Source organism: Castor canadensis, chromosome 10 (assembly GCF_047511655.1).
Source record: "Castor canadensis chromosome 10, mCasCan1.hap1v2, whole genome shotgun sequence".
NCBI classification, from domain to species: domain Eukaryota; kingdom Metazoa; phylum Chordata; class Mammalia; order Rodentia; family Castoridae; genus Castor; species Castor canadensis.
Window position 1 is genome coordinate 128,748,689 of NC_133395.1, and position 20,498 is coordinate 128,769,186.

Here is a 20,498-nt window from a genome sequence, read left to right on the forward strand (position 1 = left end):
TGCTCAGAAATCTGACACTTTTTGCATATCATGTCAGCGTACACTAAGTTGTAGTTTTTGGAGCATTTTGGATTTCAGATTTTCAGATCAGGGATACTCAACAGGTAAAGTCTATGCAAAAATTCAAAATCCAGAAAGTGGTGAAATCTGTAACATTGCGGGACTCAAGCATTTCAGATAAAGGATGTTTGACCAATAGTGTCCCCTTCCTCGGATGCCTCTAAGGAGTAAAAAAAAAATTTAACCAGTAAGCTTAATGTCTCACTGATAGTAAAGTTTACCTGTCATAATGATCACTTAATGTTACTGAATGAATTCCTTACTTCTTAACCTGATTGTGAGGTCTATGGTCATGTATTGGCTACCTTTCCTCCCCACCTGCTCTCCTCTCTTCTGTTGGATCTATGTATCAGCCAAATGAAATTATTCATTGTTCTGCTTAAGCACCAAGCTTTTTGAGTTTTGTTGCTTACTCACTCAGTTACCATGAGCCAGAAAACCACCTCCCTCCTCCTAACCCAAATATCTACTGTTTTCATTTTTAGCAACTCCAGTTTAAATTTCCCAGGGAGGTAAAGAAAGATCTTATTTCTTCCAATACTTTAAATTTGACTATGAACGTTTGTTTTCTCCAAGTTGCTTCCAGAAATTCCATCAGTGGTGAACAGGGCAGAAGGTGAGGGAATCAAATAATAAATGGTTCATGCACACAGTGAGGGTATGTTAGCCTTAGAACACCAAGGCTAACAACTTCATCAACTTTATCAAGTCAATGACTAGCTAATAAACATATCACCTTTTCTTGGTTAATTTAATGCTGATATAATTGGAACAATTAATGATTTTGTGTTTAAGACATCTAAATCATATTTCTTTTCTGTTCCCATAAGGATTTTTGATGCTTTAATGAGCCACCATAAGAATAAGTTTCAGCTATTAGAAAACCTCTCCAACCTAAATGATTTAATACTGCCTAGCTATAATCTGCCTCTTTGAAATCATCTTGTTTATTCCACAGAAATGTATAAACTTCACAGTGTAGTCTGAACAAATGTATAACAATTCTTAAAAGTGACATATGCCTCTAAGATTATTACACATTATGAACGCAGGAACCACACCCATGTGTCATCTTCAAGTGGTATTTATTGAGGATCCATATGTTCAGACAGCACGACCAAAACCAAAGTCTTGTTCAATCCAGCCTCTCTTTATCTCAGCATCTAATGTTCTTATGAGAATGGGTGGTTCTCTGTTACTGAAAAAGTTTGTAGCTGTCAAAACAAGAAACTGACTGGGGTTGTAGTCAGAGGCTTGTAATGCCAATACCAAACCAAAGCCAGAACATACAATAAAAAGAAAAGTCCTGTCAACTTTTCCAGAAAGTCTGTTTCTGCACATCGCCCATACATCCAGCCAATTCAAAAAGGATGAAAAGTAAAAAATTCTCAGGTCTACTGTAGCCAACCTAGCCAGTGGATTTCCTGTTCTAACTTTATTTTTTTTAATGTCCTGTAGACTACTCGTAAATCATTTCCAATCTAACTCCGGCTTCCCAATTTTAACCATAGGCCTTATTTAAAGAATGGCCTCTATATTTAACAGATTCCTTATCCATTCTGGGAGCTAAAAAAGATGTCGTGCTAAAATGCATCATTCTACTGTGTGACTTTTTAAGCAGCCTCAATGTTAAACAGCTTAATTGTCTTACCTAGCAGTAACCTAAAAACTACATAGATAGATAGATGGATCTGACCTTCCACTAATGAAGAAAATTACATTTTAGTGCGTGTTCGGCTGCCCACCCTTCTAGGTTTCAAGTGAAGCGTTTTATAAACATACATTCTCTACATCCACCGGAACATCTATCATTGCATTGACTACAGAAAGCAGAAGAATTCAAAAGAACACAAGTGCAAACATTCTTTGTAAGTGAAGTAAGATACATATTATCAGCACTGGCCCTTTTTTTTTTAAACCTATACACTCTTATGCCATTGATTGAAGTAAAAATATGCTATGATGTTTCCTACAGCACAAGTTAACAGTTGACACTTAGTTGCTTTCAAAGGTCCTTAGGGGAGAAAAAAAAAGGAAGAAGGAAAAAAAATGCGGTGACAGTTACAACAAATTAACAACATATAATAAAAATGCCATAAACATGCAGCATACATAATAAATCTAATCAAGCCTACAGGCGGGCAGATAAAAATGATTAACAGCCACTATCCTTGAAGAGAAAAGAAAAATTCTGTCCCCTGTTCTTCATCACAGCTAATGTTCTGACCCTAAATCTACCATGGAGATTGAATGCTCTCAGAGAAACACACCATACCAATTCAAGGGCCTTTTCACTTCCTATTTTATTTTCTGAGAAACCAGGAAAACAAATATGTTACAGCTGTGTTTTAATTACAGGTGCGGCTTAGGGAGGGTGTTATTAAAAGTTCTGAGAATTGTGGTCTCCATCAAACTAACAAGCAAAACCAAAAAGAAAAAAAAAACTCTACTGTCTGGGTATTAATGATAATGTAAAAGTCAATCACTTTTTATTGGCTGATTGCATTCCTTTCCTGATTTGGATAGGGTGCAAATTCAGGAAGGCATCCAGGTGGTCAGGAATATCACAACATATGTGAACAGTTTGGATATAAACTTTACCAGAAGGAAAACTGAGGTAGCCTTTTAAAAGGCAGCCTCTATAGCTAAAAAAGGCCTACAGGTTTCTCCAGACAAAGGGCATGACCTTGGCAGGTAGCAGGTCTGACACTGTTTTGCTGCTAGAAGTGCTATGACAATAAGGGTTACCCAAAGTAAGGATTAACATGCTGACAGGCTATTAAAAAAAAATTGAAGTAAATAAATTAAATTAAAAAAATTTAACTGATGAGGTTCAAATGAACAAACTCCTACTTATTTCTCAAAGGAAAAACAAAGAGCTTTCAGAGGCATCTCCTCTTGTGAGATACAATAGACTATGAGTAAATTATAACAATTAAAAACCATTAAAGACAGAGTAATTGAGAATACCTGTTTGGATAACAATGACTTTCTTGAATTCTTCGTAACACAGGGTCTATTTTTAATCACTTTTTTTTTTGCAAAAACTTGCATAATTTAAAAATAATTGTGCATTTTTCATTTTTATACATCCACAAGAACATAAAGTGAAAAACCATAAATTATATACTAACTCCAGCTGTTAAAGGTTGGCATTTGGTCTTTGAAAAAAAAAATTTTTTTTTTTTTTTTTTTTTTCAAAAAATCTGTTTCCTTCGAGCAAGGAAACGTGGGAAAGGCCGTCCTGCCAGTGCAAGCCTTGGCGGCAGAGAGATCACGCTGTGGTTTCTTGCCGAGGCAGCAAACTCCACTGAAAGAGAAGTGGCTGCCAACGCAAATACTGTTTGCTTTCACACCCAAGAACAAACTGTGTGCATGGCGAAGGCACGGAAGGGCTCGGAGCAGCTGGAGGGGACGGCGGCAAGGTAACAGTGGTGTCAGAGCTACTGTGAACTGGTCCTCCTGTTCCCATCAGCAATCAGCATCCAGGCAAACAGCGCCATGCCTTCACCTGTGTCCCAGCAACCCACGCAGGACCTGCTATCATTCACAGCCTCTTTTTCCCAAGTCAACAAGCCAAGGGACTTTGCAGAATAAAAGAAAAAAAAATCACTCAGATAAATGCATCACAGACTTCTTCACTGAGGTCCTGAGGGCCAGTGAGGTTCAGGTTTGAGTGGAGTTGTCAGAAAGGTCCCTCTGTTGATGCAGCAGGCAAGCCGCCTTCTCTGTGAGCAGGAAATGCAGCCTTGTAAACCAAAGGCAGACAGCTCTGCCAAGGCAAGCAGCAGGACTGTAAGGAGCTCCCCAAATGAGCCTCCCAGTCAGCCTTGGGCCCCTCAGTAAGGATGTGCCAGGGGTAGTCAGGAAATGTAGGGGATAGGAAAACACCCTAAGGATCCCCAGAGTAGAAGGTATATCCCTGATCATTTCTGTAAAGTTACAAGTAAACCAAGGTTAACTTCTTGTTGGGAGGGCACCATTTTAACTCCCAAGTTCAAAATCGCTGGATAAGAAACACCTGTAAATTTCCTTTGTCCATATTGCTCTGAAGTAAGTAGTTAGCATCACTGTGCAGTGCCCCATTGCGTGGGAAAAGAAGACTCGTCCACCTGATTCTGGCTCCATGTGATCAGCCGTCCCCTCCTCCACCCCATGTCTGGCCTGCTGCATACTGAGAAGCAAATAGAGTTCATGATTTCAAAGAAGAATCCTTTCCAAAGCAGAAAAACCAAACTGCTCGTTCTAAATCTCCCCCCCTCCCCTAAACACTACTACTTAGAACAGCTCACAGAAATGTCATGGAATCAACACGTGAATATGAAGGAAATGGTGAACTGTATAAATGAAAGATGGAAATGTTCTCACCTATAATAAAGTTTGCCAAAAGCAAAAATACCACGTATTTCCAATTCTAGATTGGACCTAGTAAGATTCTGATATTAAGAGTCAACTTTATTGGCTTCCTCCACTTTAAAATTAGAAACCTTTTTCTTTCTGTCTTAACCACCCATGCCTGATGCCCCCACCACAAAAAGTTTTATGGTTTAGACACAGGTTTCAACCTCTCCAACTACACAAAGGCCGCCTTTCTTCCCAAATAAAAAGGAGTGTAAGAATTTGCTGACTGTTCCCCTAAGACACAATCACAGAGCAAATTCTCCCCGGCCTCCAAAATGATTGATGTGATATCGTTCATTTCTGTCACCACTCCCTACCTTGTCTGGTCGCTGGTGAAAACCAGGAAGCCACAGACACACACTTCGGTCTTCTGCTTGTGCAGGCCCCAATTCTCCAATGCTAGGTTGCTGCCAACGTCCTTGCAGCCAATGGTAAACAGGCCACAAGGTTCAAGTTAACTGCAGAGCGTACTACACTGAACATCTGGTCATGAATGAACGGATTGCCCACTAACTCTCAGCATTGGGCAGCTGATGAAAAATTCAACATTTTCCTTGTTGGCACAGTTGTTTTGGAGAATTCTCTAGAGCTTCCTGAATTATATTAAGAAAATTTCACTGCAGCAATCTGAATCTGTGAGAACAGCTGGTGTTGAAAGGGATCTGCTGCTCTCTCTCCGTGCTGGGAGACCTCACATTGGATCAGGACACTTTATTACATTTGTCCTTGAAACTTAGCCTTCACCCTGAGGTATTGGGCAAAAAAAACTGGCAGAAAAAGCAGCTCATGGGTGCTGGATTCCACACAGAAGAACATCTTAATTCAGGGTGAAAAATCTGTCACCCAGTGAAGGGGGATATTAAGATCAAAAGACTTCGTGAGGGAGAACTGTCTCAGAATTTGCCTTAGGTAACAATCAGAGCTGTGGAATCAGACGGGTCTTCCTGGCATATATATTTTCTGAAGATTTACAGTAGGAAATAACAGTCCTGTATAAAACCCAACTAGATGCCATGTGTCCAGACATTACTTTTTAGCCTCCTATCTGGTTAAACTTGGCGAACTCTTTTATTAAACCTAGGGCGACACAATGAGTTCAAATCAGATGTAGCATGCTTCGTGACACTCAGTTCTGGAAGAAGTCACGTTGAGAGAGGTGTGTGGTGATCCTGAAGGAAAGAAATTATCTAAAAATATAGCAGCATTTAAAGGAATTAACTTGTTAATGGATACAGGGGATATATTATTATTCTTTTTTTTGTTAAAAAAAAAGGAAATGGTAAACTTAAAACGAGCTAAATTTAGGCTATTATCTATGCAGCATAAATTTCACTTCTGTGTATAAATGCTAACTTGCATATTTCTCCATGGTAACTAAACTATGATTAAAACAACAGTGAAACCAGCCTTTAAAGCCACCTGTTTAACTAGGAGCAACCTAATTTACAAAAATACTTCAACTTTGGAAATTTCTTGGGCACCTATACCATGCTTTTCCCAATAGAAAGCTCACTTTTCCATGAACACGTAATTACATTGCACTTGGCCTAGGTCGTAATCATTCTTTCTTTAACTAGTGTAATTTTTTCACGCATTGTTCACTCTAACATAAGTGGTATTTAAGATTATAAAGAATAAGTCTCTAATAACGCTTTCCAAAAAGGAAGTTATTTTACAGCTTGGAAGGGATTAATTTACCTAGAAAGTATCTTCACATTTTACAAAAAGAACTAATGAAAGTGGTAAAAAAAGAAAAAGAAAATTCCAAAGTGAAATGACTGTTTGAGATGGCAAGCTACATTCAAACTAATTTTTTTTATTGAGATAGCCTTGTAATTTACTAATGAAGAAATGGGCTATTTTATTGGTGAAATTAAAGAAATAATTATACTATGTCCAAGAATAGTAAAAATATAGGTATAAGCGATATTTTCTTATTTAATTACAAAACATAAAAGTAGATTTGAATGTGAATCATTTTGAAACCTTAGAATTAGGTTTAAATTTTAAATACTGAAACCCCCTTGAAGTTGAAACACAATCATAATAGGTCAGAGGTTTGGTGTGAAATTCATGACTCATATTCATGACACATATTCAGAAATGCCTCACACTAAAACTTTATTATAATCAAAAATTGATCCTCAGGTTTTTTGTTGTTTTTTTTTTTTTTTCTCTGTCTCCTGGTCTTCACATGATGTAATGTCTAAGGCCACATTTCACACTGTTAAGTAATGATGACTGTATAAAACTCATGATAAAAGAAACTCATAAAATGTCACAATTTATAATTTTATGTATACCTGCTTCTCTAATATCATGTACATTTACGCAGTAGATGCTAATTAGATAACAATGGTATTACTATAATGTCTATAAAACCTGCCTTTAAAACCAAATTCTGTTAAAAATAGTCTTTTCAAGCTGACATAGCCCATTTCCAGGGTCATATTTAAAATAATTAGCACCACTGGTAGTAAATGTTATAATAAAACTCAAAAATGATTTCTAAGCAGAATGCAAAATTCTCTAAAACTTAACAATAAAGTCTTCTAGTATTCCGAGACAGTCTTTGTAAGGGATGGCCCTGAAATGAAAGAAGCGTCAAGATTTTATAATGCAGATGCCTAGGGCCCTTTACATGGCTCCTGAGAACCGATTTTGGAGAACCAGACTGATGGACTCTGGTACCCATCTGATTCTCTGACATAATACAAATGCCCTGCTGGGCAGAGCAAGGAATCCTGGGAATCGAAGGGAGACAAGAAGCCTAGCCCTGCGTCATAAACCTCCACTGTGTGGCACAAATTTCTCCAAGAGTTACCAGGTCCCAAAGAAAAGCATGTGACTTGCTCGGATCCATCAGCTTAACACCACTGCAATCAGTGGTTACTTCTGGAGGTAAGGGATTTTTGTTTCATAAGAGCAATTGAGAGTTGTCTTTAGTTACAGATTTTTAGACACCAATAGTGAGCCCTCCTTTGTAAGCCTTTCCTTATTTCAAATCCATTCCAGCTAAGAGACAAGAGACCTTGGGGAAGGAATTCCATTAACACAAATTTGCAGTGGCCATCTGATCAATCAAACACATGACCCGTGAGTGAGAATTTGTATCTGGGAACATGAATTTGTTCATCATGATTTTGTTGACGAGATTTCTCCAACAGTGACATAAAAGAGGTGCATGGTTTATAATTTTAAAATTAGATATTTTAGGAGGCAAAGTGATGAGCTGAGGCATTACCAATAACAAGTACACCCCATTTACATAGAATTCTGCATTTATCAACCAGTTGCTACACAACCCAAGTCATTTCATGATTATACCAACCTTGTGCTAAAGGCATCAAAAGCCTTAAGATGAAATGACTCATTGTGGGAACGAAATGACTTCTCCCAGATGTTTTGGGATGTGATTTGGGACTCTAATTCCAGTGCTCCTGTCAGTAGTTTGCTTCTTAATTAGAAAAGTGACCTGGATAATCCAGGCAAAATCACCTACTGCTCCTCCCCCAGTGAATACCTGGAGACAGCTTCACGATAGAATTATTTACTTATGACTGAACAGATTCTTGAAACTAGCTAGAACAGCTGGGCATGCTGGCGCATGACTCAGGAGATAGGGACACTCTCTCAAGGACACTATAGGCCAAGTTAGCAAGACCCCATTTCAAAGCCAAAACACAAGCAAAAGGGCTAGAGCACTTGTAGACCCTGGAATACTACAAAATAAAAATGAGGAAAAGGAAAGAAAACAGCTAGAATAATCAAACTGAGAGATCACAAGACCAGGATGTGTACAGGCTACAAAATCAGGCCCCAAGTAACTCCTACCTGGAGTCTTTGCACACTCCATCTTGCATACCCAGGCCAGTCACACTGGCTGGCTTTCTGTTTCTCAGTCCCTCCTACCTTACGGTCTGAGCACTTGTTGTTCCCCACGGCTAGAACACTGATGCCCCAGGCTTCTCCAGGCTACCTCTTTCTCATTATTTAGGCTTCAGTCATCACCTCCTCCAAGATGTCTTCCCAGTCTCCCCATCTAAAGTGGCCCAAGGGCACTCTCTCACCATCACTTGGTTGTACCACACACTGACTTGTCTCTGATACTGCTCTTTGTTCCTAGTTCCAAAGGTATACCCCAGAGAGTATCAGCAGTAACAACAGTAAGGTTCTTGGTAGCCTTCTTACCAGTTCTATTTCACCCACTGCCTGGCACACAGAAAGTCTTCACCGTGCAACTGCTAAAGGAGTAAACGAATCATACCCCACATCACACCAGTCCCCAATAATGCATTCTTCCTCCCCAGGAATGTGAAATCCTTTCATATGGTCAATGTTTTGCAATTTCCTGTGTGAATGGGGAGAGAGGAACTTGTGTTATGAATGACTGGCCCACATTAAAATGTGTTTTAAATGCTCTGTAGAAAAGTGGCTGGCTCCTTTAATGATATATCAAGCAAGAAGCATGGTTGAACCATGGGGAAACAGAAATGGGTTACAAAATACACAGTTTAGTTACACAAGCCCTATCCATGTTAATTAATCACCTGACATCAAGGAGGAAGCATAGAGGAGAGGAGAGAGAAGCCAGGGCAACAGTGAGGAGGAAGGAATGAGCACAGCAGAGTCAAGACTCAGAGTCCAGTCTACCTTCAGCTCCAGGGCCTGGTTCCACATAAGCTGACAAGTAAGGGCCTTAAAGCATGCAAGTCTTCAGCAGCTCCAATGGAAGCTCCATGAGTGCCAATGGAACCAGAAATTTGAAGCCCAGTGATTGCAACTCAATGCTCAACCTAGAGCCAGGCTCCTGGGCAGCCTGTTTCAGATTGTCTCCTTTTATCTCCACCTCAAGCCTAGCAGGTAGGCACACCATTCTCACCTCCACTTTATAAACAGACTTGGAGAGGTGAAGCAATTTGCCCAATTGGGGAGCCAGGATTCAATCCAGGAGGTCTGAGACAAAGCCCAAAAGCTTGTGTCCCATGAGGACAGGCTGGCCACCAAGCATAAAATAAGGCCTTTCTAAGAGCCACGGTCAGGGATTATCAAGCCTGAGGCAACCACCTTTCAGTAACACCAATTCTAGCTGGAGAAGAAACAGCAGTAACCTAGAAGTTGCATATGACTGCAATGACAGAGAGAATACACACCGATGGGCAACACCAACTATATAATTGGTAGGTCCTGGGGAAAAAAGAAAATTTGAGATCCCTTGCTCAAAGGTTTTAAGAAAGCTGCCGCACAACATTAAGTCACATGCAGGTCCCTTCTGAGCACAGTGTGGGGAGAATGGGCAGGTTGTAGGACCGTGAAGACAGCTCTGGTTCTAACTGTTTTATTTCTATGAAACTCCGTGTATTTCAGTTTATACTTTATAAGGTTCAATGAATGTATTTTTAAATGGAAGAGACAGAGTTGAGGTGAGGTGGAAGCTTCTGTACCTTTCTGGCTTCATGCTTTAAACTATCTGAGGGTTGGAGACAGGCCACCAAGTGGCAGTCCCTGGAATTGCATGATGGCTGTCTGGGAGGCAAAAATCCACTTGGAAGGGATCAGAGCTAACTGGACTGCAAAGCTCCAAACTGCAAAACGATGGAGAAAGGATCAGTGAAGCCAGGCATGGTTGCTCATGCCTCTGATCACAACACTCAGGAGGCAGAGGCAGGAGTACCACAAGTTCAAAGCCAGCTTGGGATTCATCGCAAGACCCTCAACCCCCCCCCCAAAAAAAGCCCCAAACAACAACAAAAAAGCCATCTAAACCACTCCATCTGTTCTGAGGAAAAGCAGTTACTGCTAAGTTGGGGAAGTTTTATCTAGTTGTAAAACTTTTTTGCTAGTGCTTTCCGTGGGGTATACTGAACTGAATGCAGGTTACTGGTCCATTGGGTTCTTTTGATCTATTTAATAAATACTTTTTGAATGTACACTGTGTGCCAGGTGATGTGATAGGCCTTGGGGACTCACTTCCTGTCTCTCTAGAACTTACAGACTAGACACAAGGAAGTAAGCATTAAACAAGAAACCTTACAAATAACACACATAATCACAAACTCTTGTAATTCTACAAAAGCTGCTAAGTCTGAGGTACACTGAGAGCCAGTAATAGGGAGACCTCACATTTCCAGCTCAGAGGAAAAGGAGGGCCACCAAAACTCTTCTGGTCACAAAGTTAGTCTACAGAATATCATGTCCTCATGTTTTTGATGTATACTACTTAAAATAAATTTTCTACCCACACTGGAAGAGGAAAGTTCCTATCAACTGCAGTTCCTAGAACCATATTGTATGTATTCCATCCCACCCTGTAACTCCCTCCACAAAAAATTTTGCAGGGCAGTGAGGCAAGGAGGGAGAAGGCACAGAAAAGAAGATAAGGAAGAACAGATAAGTGAAGACTGGAGAGGGGAGGAGAAGGAAGGGGAAGAGAGGGGAAGAGAGGGGAGGAGAGGGGAGGGGAGGGGAGGAGAAGAATAGAGAAATAGACTTCTACCTTGTGATCACAGACTAGCCCTGGGATATGTTGATATTCTTCTTTTTCTATTCTCTTCCTTCAAAAGCTTGAAAACACTTTTCAAAACTCTCTCTCATAGCTTCTGTCACTGTTGGGTCTTGACATTATTTTAACAGAGCTTTGTTGTGCAAATAATACTAAAACCAGAAATTGTGCCTCTTTCCTTGGAAGCATCTGTCTGATCTGACTGTATACTCGACGAGTCCACGTGCACAATATGCATGTCAACAGTGTTTAGGTCAGGTCGTGTCTGCACTCGCTTCTTCTGATTGCTCTGAATCCTCACATTAACCGCTCTCGTTTTCTGTTCAACGGTGCTGGGATTTTCCCTCTTTGAAACTAGACAGAAACCTAAGATATTTCGGTTCTTGCTATGAAGCACGAAGCAAATTGAAAATATCACCAGCACTTTGGTCTCATTAGTTTCCTTTAAACACCTACTTTGCTGGTATAAGCTAACGCGAATCCTTCACACCCTGTGTAAATTCCAACATAAAATTTGTATGCACCAATAAGACATGTGGCTCAGTTGTCATGCTTCCACAAGCAACTGTGTCACTCACACCCAAACCCCAGGCTGGGGTGCAGAGTGATTCCACTCTCGTTTCACATCACTCAATTGAGCCTCCTATAGAAAAGCTTTTAACCACCACATCTGGCCGTTAATAAATCACGGTACTTTGTCTTCCTGCCAAAACTCCTCCTTTATCTAACTTACATCTTCATGATCAGATAGGAAATCACGCATTATGGAGGTGACAAACAATTGTAATTATGTCATTAGTAGCCATTTAGTCTACAAAGGTGCTCAGAAAGGAAATATAATGCACAATAAGAAATATAGGATAATACATTGATCACAGCTCTTATCCGCTTTCACTTCATGAGTGCATAAAGCTGGCATAATTCTTGGGCACAGCAGGCAGTAATGGCATACCACTTTACGAACTATGCAGCTATTTTATTCCCCTATCTACTTAAAAATAAAAAAGCATTTAATAGCTTGATTTAGACATAAAAGTTATTTGTGATGCCTCACTGATTATAATATTTATTTTTCAACTGTTGGTGGAAGTGACTTTTTGTGTTAGGAAAGAAACTTGAGTAATTTGGGATTGGAAAATTTAGCAACCATAGATGTATGCATGCATGTACACACACATCACACAGTCCATGCATGTGTCTGTGGACTGTGTATAGGTGTGTGTGCACATCCACACACATTCATACACACTCCAATAGGAATGGAACAAGCCCACGATAGGGTCTATTCTCTAACAGGATCCTAACTAGTGAAGAAAGAGGCTGTGAGATTTGAGAAAAGGTAAGTCTCCTTAAAGGCAGACAATATGCCCTTTCTTATCCCTCCATCCTCAACTAGTTTAGGAATAAGAAATTCAAGCTCAACCTCAGAAGTTATCTGGGTATTCTGAAAGTTCTAAAACCTTATGAGTTTCTCTAAAGTCCATAAAAATTGAATAACCTGATGCCAGGAAGACCTTAGCTCTAACATCTACCCTGAGCAAAACACAACTGAACACCAGGATGAAGAAGGGGGAGGGAGAATCGCTTGGACCTAGGGCCTCCTGAGCACAGTATGATGAAACTGCCTCTCACCATGTCGCCACCTTTAAAACACACACACCTGAGATAGGTAAGTACACACCTGAGATAGGGAAGTACAATGACTCAGAGGCATTGTGGTCAAACTTTAACAAGGACAAGTCATTCTGCATGTCAGCCACTTTAACTTTGCCACCTCTTACAACCTTCATCTTACTGAACAATCTCTATATGAGACTCTACCAATGACTCCAGGAGTCACTTAAAAATTTCTCCATTTATTAGTTGGACAGATAGTCAACAAATTCCTACTATCTTCAATATCAACCTGTTAATCTCCTCAGAAGGAAGCAAACAAAAAGTTGAAACTTGAAACAGTGATGCCAAATCTAATTAATGTAATGTTAACAACTGTGACTATTATTTTTAAATAAGCTATTTTTTTTAAATAAATAAGCTTTTACTTTTCACCTTGTACTTGGCAGTGCAGGTTTTCCTGGGCGGATGTAGGGAATGAATTCATTCTTTAAAAAAAAAAAAAAGATTTTCAGCTGGGTAAAGGTGGGACACACCTGACTCCCAGATAGTCTAGAGGCAGGAGGTAGGAGGATCATGGTCCAGCTCCAGGCAAAGAAAACCATAAGACTCTACCTGAAAAATAAGCTAATGTAAAAAGGGTTGAGCATACGGCTCAAGTAGTAAGACACTTGTCTTACTACTTAGCACACATGAAACCCTAAATTCAAACCCCAGAACTGGGAGGAAAAATGATTCTGCCAAGTACATGAAGAATTCTGCTGTCAATATGATAACTGGTGGAACCCCTGGGCTGGTTACACCCAGGACTGTCATAAAGGCAATGTAACCATTTCCGTTTTTCCATGAACTCTAAAAACCCAAGTGGTTGATTGGACTGAATGTTTATAAATAGGCGCAGATTTTCTCTGTTTTATTAATTTAGGTTATAATTATGTTTTTCTTGTTTACTTTTATTTGGATACAAAACCCCCAGCCTTTCAAAAGATATCTGGAAAATAAAAGAAGCTGTTTTTTTTTTTTTCCAGAAGCTTTGTCTAAAAAGAAGAATGTTCTTGTGAGTGCTACACACTGATTAGGGGGAGAACTTCTTCCCATTTTTCAATGAACTTGGGTAGGCATCTGAAAGTGGCAATTCTAGACAAAGGCAGAACACAAAGTCAGTAATAAACAGAGACTTTGGGTGAAGACATGAGGGAGAGGAATTCTGCACTGCACAAAAACGGACAGGTCTTTAGCCAAATATGCCTGCCTGTGTGCTCTCAGCTTAATTTTCTGGGTTGTGGGTCTGTCCTACCTCTAAGGATGACTCTGTTAGCCATGGACATCCCCCTATTCTCACTCTAAAACTGTGACATTTACAATTTCACTTTTTCTAAGGGAAGCTTTTCTGCTAGTCACATGCTTCTCTAGTTCCACAGGAGGGAAACTGTCCACGCACCAACACGATCTGTATTTATCAACTCCTGTGCACATGGCCCCTGGGCACTAACAGGTTCAAAAGTCCAAAAAGGGTTTTGAAAATAGACCAAGACAGCAAACAGGCATCCATTCTGATTTGGAACTTACATTCTTGCCCCTTTTAGATGATGGATGGGGAGGAATGATAAAAGATAGAGGGAGAGGCTGCTCCCAAAGGAGGGGACAGGTTGGTGTGGGTGCTATTTCTCATACTAACTAAAAAAAGTTGCCTTGTCCCTGAATGTGTCAGGCACAAGAGGACAGACCTGCATGTCACACATCAGGATGAGAAGCAGCAGCTCAAAGACTTGTCCTATCCCAGGCCCTTCCTCATCTGCTTGTATTTGTTTCGTCTTTTTCTCTCTTTTACTTGGCTACAGCTTTGATCATTCTTCTCTGGGCTTCTGTGAGCATCTTCAGAGTGATGTGGAGAGGACACAAAACAGGCCTGTGTACAGAACAAGCTTCACAGTCATGTCTAGGGAGCTCTGCTGTCAGTCTAGACTGGCTTGACACTGTCCTCTTCTAAGTCTTCCTATAACCTGTAACTAAGGACCAGGATCCTGCAGTTCAATCAACATAGAAGTACCTCTCTCTACAAAGGGATCCCAGGTCCTAAGTCAACCATTAGGGCCTCTGTAGGGCCCAAGTGCAGGCTGGATGGAACACATAGTTAATTCTGGAACACAGAACTGCTTGCCCCTTCTCCTTCTCCCCAACTGTTAACTCCCCAAGGGAAGGGAGGCAGGTCACATATTCATCTTCCACCTTTGCTGTGGCAGGAACACTGAACAGGGGGTCAATAAGCCTTAGTGAGTAAGTACACTTAATGGTCCTCATGATTCTCCTCAGTATTTAAAGAAATTTTTATGCATGTCAAACATGGTTTTGCAGGTTCTTGTGGGTAGACAAATGTCTACCCACAATGCAGTGAATAAACACAATTAATTGTCCAGTGGGAGAACACCATGTAGAATTGTAGCAGTATAAGTTTGATCTATATATGGCAATAACAAGCCTTTCTCAGACTCGTGGTTGCATGAGAACACCACAAAGTAGCTAGGAGAAAATATAGTTTGATACTAGTAAATTCAATGACCCTCTCCAAAAGTGCTATCTGTATAAGTAGATGTATAAAACTCAGCACAGAATGAGGTATTCCAAATTCCTGATGTAATTTCATTCTGAAGAATGCGAAGAGAAGTTAAAGAGGATCTTAGCTAGAGCTGGAATGTTTTATTCCAACACGTTGGCAGTTGTTTCTTGAGGGCAGAGAGGATAGAGATGATGGCTAATCCCTATATTTTAACTTTTACATGTCTCTGGCTCTCCACCCATCCTTTTGTCCTGCCGAACTCATTCTGAAGATGGTCTGAAAGTCATTCAGTCAACTAGATCTTGTTTTTACCCATCCTTAGCCATGTGTCTTTGTCATAAGAGACTTGGTTTTTCAAAAGAGGAAGTTTATATATCATAACCCAAGTGTGTTAGTCTTTCATTGCTGTAAGAAAACACCTGAGATAAACAACTTAAGGGCAGATTTATTTTCATTCATAGTTTCAGTCCAAAGTCATGTGGCTCCTGAGGTAAGGCAGGACATCATGGCGACTGGAGCAGGCTGCTCACCTCACGGAGGCCAGGAAACAGAGAACGAGGAGGAACAGGACAGCAGGGATAAACTGTACCTTTTCGGGGCATGCCCTCAATGACGTACTTCCTACATCCAATACTCAGAAGCTCCTAGTTTCCACCAACTTCCAATTGTGCCATAAAATTATGAATCCATCAATGGATTAATCCATTGTTTAGGTAAGTACCTTCTACACCTAATCACTTCCCCAAAGCTCCACCTATGAATATTGCATTGGGGACAAGCCTTTTGGGAGTAGGGGGATTTCATATCCAAATCATAATGCCAAATTATCTGGAAATCAGGAATACCGATTCACAAAATCAGAACGTGTTGAGGCAGGGTGGCCTGTGAACATCTACCTGTCTGATGAAAAGATAACAGCTGTTCTTAGCTCCAGCAAGGACTAGGAGCATCTGATGCAACAAAAAATGACATGGCCACCACTGCGAGTCTTCAGGTTGAGGGCTGCTAAATGCTAAGAAGGTCAACACAAACAGGAGCAGACCGTTCCAAGATCTGGATGTGATTACAGAAGGAACGCTGACATGATATATAAGTGCCCTGTCTTTGTAGGAAACAGTTTATTCTCCTTCAGATGCTGGTAAAGGACACAGGGAATGACAGGATTCCAAAGACAATAAAACCACCCACCACAATAGATGCTATGTCCAGAAAAGAATATTTCTAAGACGATCAAATTCAACTTTAGTATTTGCTTTTAACGATATTAACACCAGGGATGGCAAAAGATGTATTTGTAAAACAAATGAAACTTGAAACAATGGCTACAGATTGTCACCTTCACAGAGAGGACGGATGATGGGGTCCTGGGGCTGGGGGCAGGGTACTGAGGTTATTTCTTTTGGAAATAGGACTTGGCTGTTTTTTGGGATATTGTTAACTTGTTTCCCAAGAATCATAGAGCCAAAGCGCAGATTTTCTTAGTGACTCTTGACCAGGTTTCTAAAAATGTACAAAGGCCATTAAGTAGAAAAAAGAAACATAATTGTTGACTTTAAATACGCAGGCAAAAGTCATGGTAAATAACAATAATTTGCTTGGAATATTGTTCCATACAGCATTTCACAGAAATCCAGCATACAATTTGTGCGAAAGTGCAGGCAAATTAATTGTATACTTTCACCTTTTCTTCTCAACTCACATACGAGAAGAATAACATTTTACCCCACGTGGAGGAGCCCCATAGGTTGCACAGGGTTTTGAAAAGAGACTAATCAATAGTATCAACTGAACCTGAGATTAGATTAAACGGCAGACAGAGGCAAACAGCCTGGAACTGTTAAGAACCATCAAGCCCGTGGCTTTCAACCACCTTTTCCCTGATGGCAGGAACGGAGCACTGTGGTTTACGTGCAGTGATCAAATCCAGTAGAAAATGCCACCCCCTAGCCGGAGGACTGACACCAATAATGGTATGTGAAATACCTCCAAGGGCTCCTCTCAGCAAGCAGTGCTCACTTCCGCATTCCAGCACACCTGCCTTGCTACTTTTACCCAGGGGTCTCCCCAAGAACAAGGGGGAATCTGGCCTGGCCACAAACTCACACTGAGACCCAGGATAGGTAAGCACAGCTCCTATGCTAATTACCTGTAAGACTGGGTGGCTCATCACCCACTGCCATAATAGAAGCCACCTTGGTCAGCTGTGAGTATGACACATGTAAACTGGCCAGATCCGGTGTCTATTCTTTCATCAGGGGACCAATGTTCTGCACATCCACACCATCATCACAAGAAGAATAAAAGCCGTACCTGCCACTGAAGGAGGAATTAGCACACAAACACACACATCCTGTTCACAGTCCTGATTGCACAAACCTAGAAAAAGGTTCACAGCATCCCAGGACTGGATGCAGTAGTGAACCTCTATAATCTCAGCTATTTGGGAAACAGAGACAGGAGGATTATGGGTACAGGTCAGCCTGGGCAAAAAAGTTAGCCAGCTCACCATCTTAACAAACCAGCTGCGTGTGACTGCATTTGCCTGTAATCGAAAGCAAAAGGGCTGGGGGTGCAAGACCCTGAGTTAAACCACCAGTACCACCAAGAAAAAGGAGGAGGGGTAATACTAACAACAGGAGTAGTAGTAGTAGGTCCTTCTATCACATCTTCCCTTTTACAGATGGGAAAGCTAAAACTAAGAAGAAAAACGTGGCCACACAGATGTTGGCATGAGGCAGATGCTGGACAGGAAACCAGGCTTACCTGGTGCCAAAGCTTAGACCCGAAACCAGTGCCCTGGTTGCCTGTCAGGATCACTTGAGGAGCTGAAAAATCTTGATGTCCCCGACAATGAAACTAGACTTCTGGGGGTGAAGGGTCCAAGCTGTGTGATATTCAGTTTTCTCAAGGTTTTCAACACGCAGCCGTATCTGACAACTGTTCTGGTCCTTCCCTGGTTTATTTGTTCCCCCTTGCTGATGTCCAAATGACCACAGATTTAACAGCTGAAAACAACACACATTTCTGATTTTGAGATCTGGTAGCCATAAGTCTGCCAGGAGTTTCAGTGAACTGAAATCAAGGCCCAGGTCCCCTCCAGGGATACTGTGTTTCCCACCCATTTCCAGCTTCTAGAAGCTGTCCTCTGTCTGTGGCGCCATCTTTCCATCTTCAAAACCACTACCAGCATGACAAATCCTCCTTGTGCCACCCCCTCACTTCAGTCTCCCACTCCTACTCTGAACGACCCTCAGGTTCCATGGAGCCCATGCAGCTGGCCCAGGATCAAATTCCCTTCCCAAGGTTTCCATCCCACCCTTCCATGGGGCATATCACATTCCCAGGTCCAGGAATGAGGATGCAGCCTGCTTTGGGAGACATTATTCAGCCAGCTGCACCCAACAATTCTGCCTATGGGTCGGAATCCCCATGCAAAATAACACACTCTTTGGTTTGCTGGTTGGTTGATGTGTTTGTGTGTTTTGGTGGTACTGTAGTTTGAACTCAGGGCCTGTATTTGCTAAGAAGGCATGCTACCACTTGAGTCATACCTTCAGCATCTTTCACTTTTACTTTTTTTTTGAATAGGGTCTTGCATTTATGACTGGACTATGATCCTCCTAGCAATGCTTTCCATGAAGCTAGAATGACAGGTGCACACCACTATACCCAGCTGTTGCTTGAGATGAGAGTTTCGCCAGCTGTTTGCCTGGGCTGGCCTTGAACCATGATCTTCCTATTTTCGTCCTGATTAGCTGGAATTACAAATGTGGACCACCATGCCCAGCCCACATTCCACAGACGTCAAAGTGGGTCTCAGTGTCAGAGCCTCCTGCTCGCTTTACAATCTAGTGGGAAGTAATTTAAGTGTCTCCACATCTTGGGTACCAGTTACAGGGCTTTGGCACAAATGGTGCTCAGTAGATGTTTGCTGAAGGAAAGAAGAGAGGACTACATTTCTCTCCCCCCACCCATTGTGTGTATCTGATATGCTTTCATGCCCAGGAAAGAGAGGTGCCTGGTACTGTGTCTAAGTGGACAGTCAAGAGAAATTTCTGCTCGATTCTAAATGCAGCAAATCTAGACTGCTCCAGTATTAGCAACGACATACCCCATTCTCCCCAGCACGCTGAAGTCTGCATCTAATTTTGCAAGAGCTTGGAAGTAATATGTCCTCGAACTTGAATTTTCTTTGCCAGTGGCTACCGCAAAAACAAATTACTTTCAGTAGGGTGTTTCTCATTGGGTTTGTATATTGGGTTGTTTTTCTGGGTTGGTGGGGGGGAAAGGAGGGGACACTTATTTTTCTTTTTTTTTAAAAAGCAAGCGTCTAATCTTTAAAAAGACTAAAATAGTTTCATCTTTTCATAACCTGTCATCACGCATGTTCTTCTAAAATTAAACACATATGGCTCACGCCAGAGTTACATTACGTGCCATATTATATAATTATCTTTTCAATTTATTACTCCTCAAAATAGAAAAAGATTAGCCCATGTTTCTTAAGTCTCAGTAAACATATGGCCTGAGGATTGTAAATGACATCCTATCTTTAAAAGAAGTTCCAAGACTAAACAACATACAATACTCCCTTTAGAAAGGCCATATGTGGTATCAGGGTTGTAAGATACAGAACTGTGTGTGTGTGTGTGTGTGTGTGTGTGTATGCGCTCGTGTGCGCATGTGTGCATGCATGCATGTGTGTACATATACATATCTTTTTGCTTTCTGGCCATGTCTTTGATGCCATGAAATAGTCCTGCTGGCAGATCATAAACAGCACAAAAATAGGCACCAAAAAAATCTCCTTTTCAGAATCTCCTATTAGCCTAGTGCACTTGGGTCCTGTTGAATCCCTAAGTAAAAGGTTTCTGGTTATCTGGGTATTGGCAAGAATTCCATGTCCCTGTGATTCTGGGGCTTCGTGCTGTTTTACTAGCAGCCTGTTGTGTATCCATTCTTCATGTCACCCAGTGGTGGAAGACCTCCTCTGAGAGCCTTTGCTTGATCACTGTCCTTTCCTTCCTTATCGGGAAAGAGAGCAGTCAAGCAGGGATCCATGTGGCTGCCAACGGCTTCCTTTGCCACAACGCCACTAACCGTGCTCCTGCAGGCTCCCAGCGGCGTGTGGCAGAGGAAGGGGCTAACAACCCCTCCCATGTTGCCGAAGCCGTCTGCAGCAGGGTTTGCAAGTTGAAGACTTTTAATTTGCAACAGGCAGAAATTGGTGCACAAGTCTGCCAAGAATAAAGGAAATAGTTCAGGGACAATTCAAACTCAAATCAGCTTAATTGTTTGTGCCATGTATCAGAGAGGTATCAGAAATGAGAAGCTATGAGTGGGTTTCTGGTACCCTGATGTTAC

At 41.3% G+C, this 20,498-nt stretch overlaps 1 protein-coding gene across 9 annotated transcripts in view; it reads right to left on the reverse strand.

Annotated features, from left to right (window-relative positions):
* Positions 1 to 20,498, reverse strand: part of Foxp1 (forkhead box P1) — a 414,133-nt gene that overhangs the window by 382,352 nt on the left and 11,283 nt on the right. For 8 of the 9 annotated variants that reach the window (XM_074044240.1, XM_074044238.1, XM_074044237.1 and 5 more), the window contains one exon: positions 17,898 to 18,139. The gene's annotated coding sequence lies outside the window, so the exon portion shown is untranslated. Of the gene's footprint in view, positions 1 to 4,778; positions 6,267 to 17,897; positions 18,140 to 20,498 lie in introns of those variants that run through there. The other variant, XM_074044229.1, reaches the window with a different exon arrangement.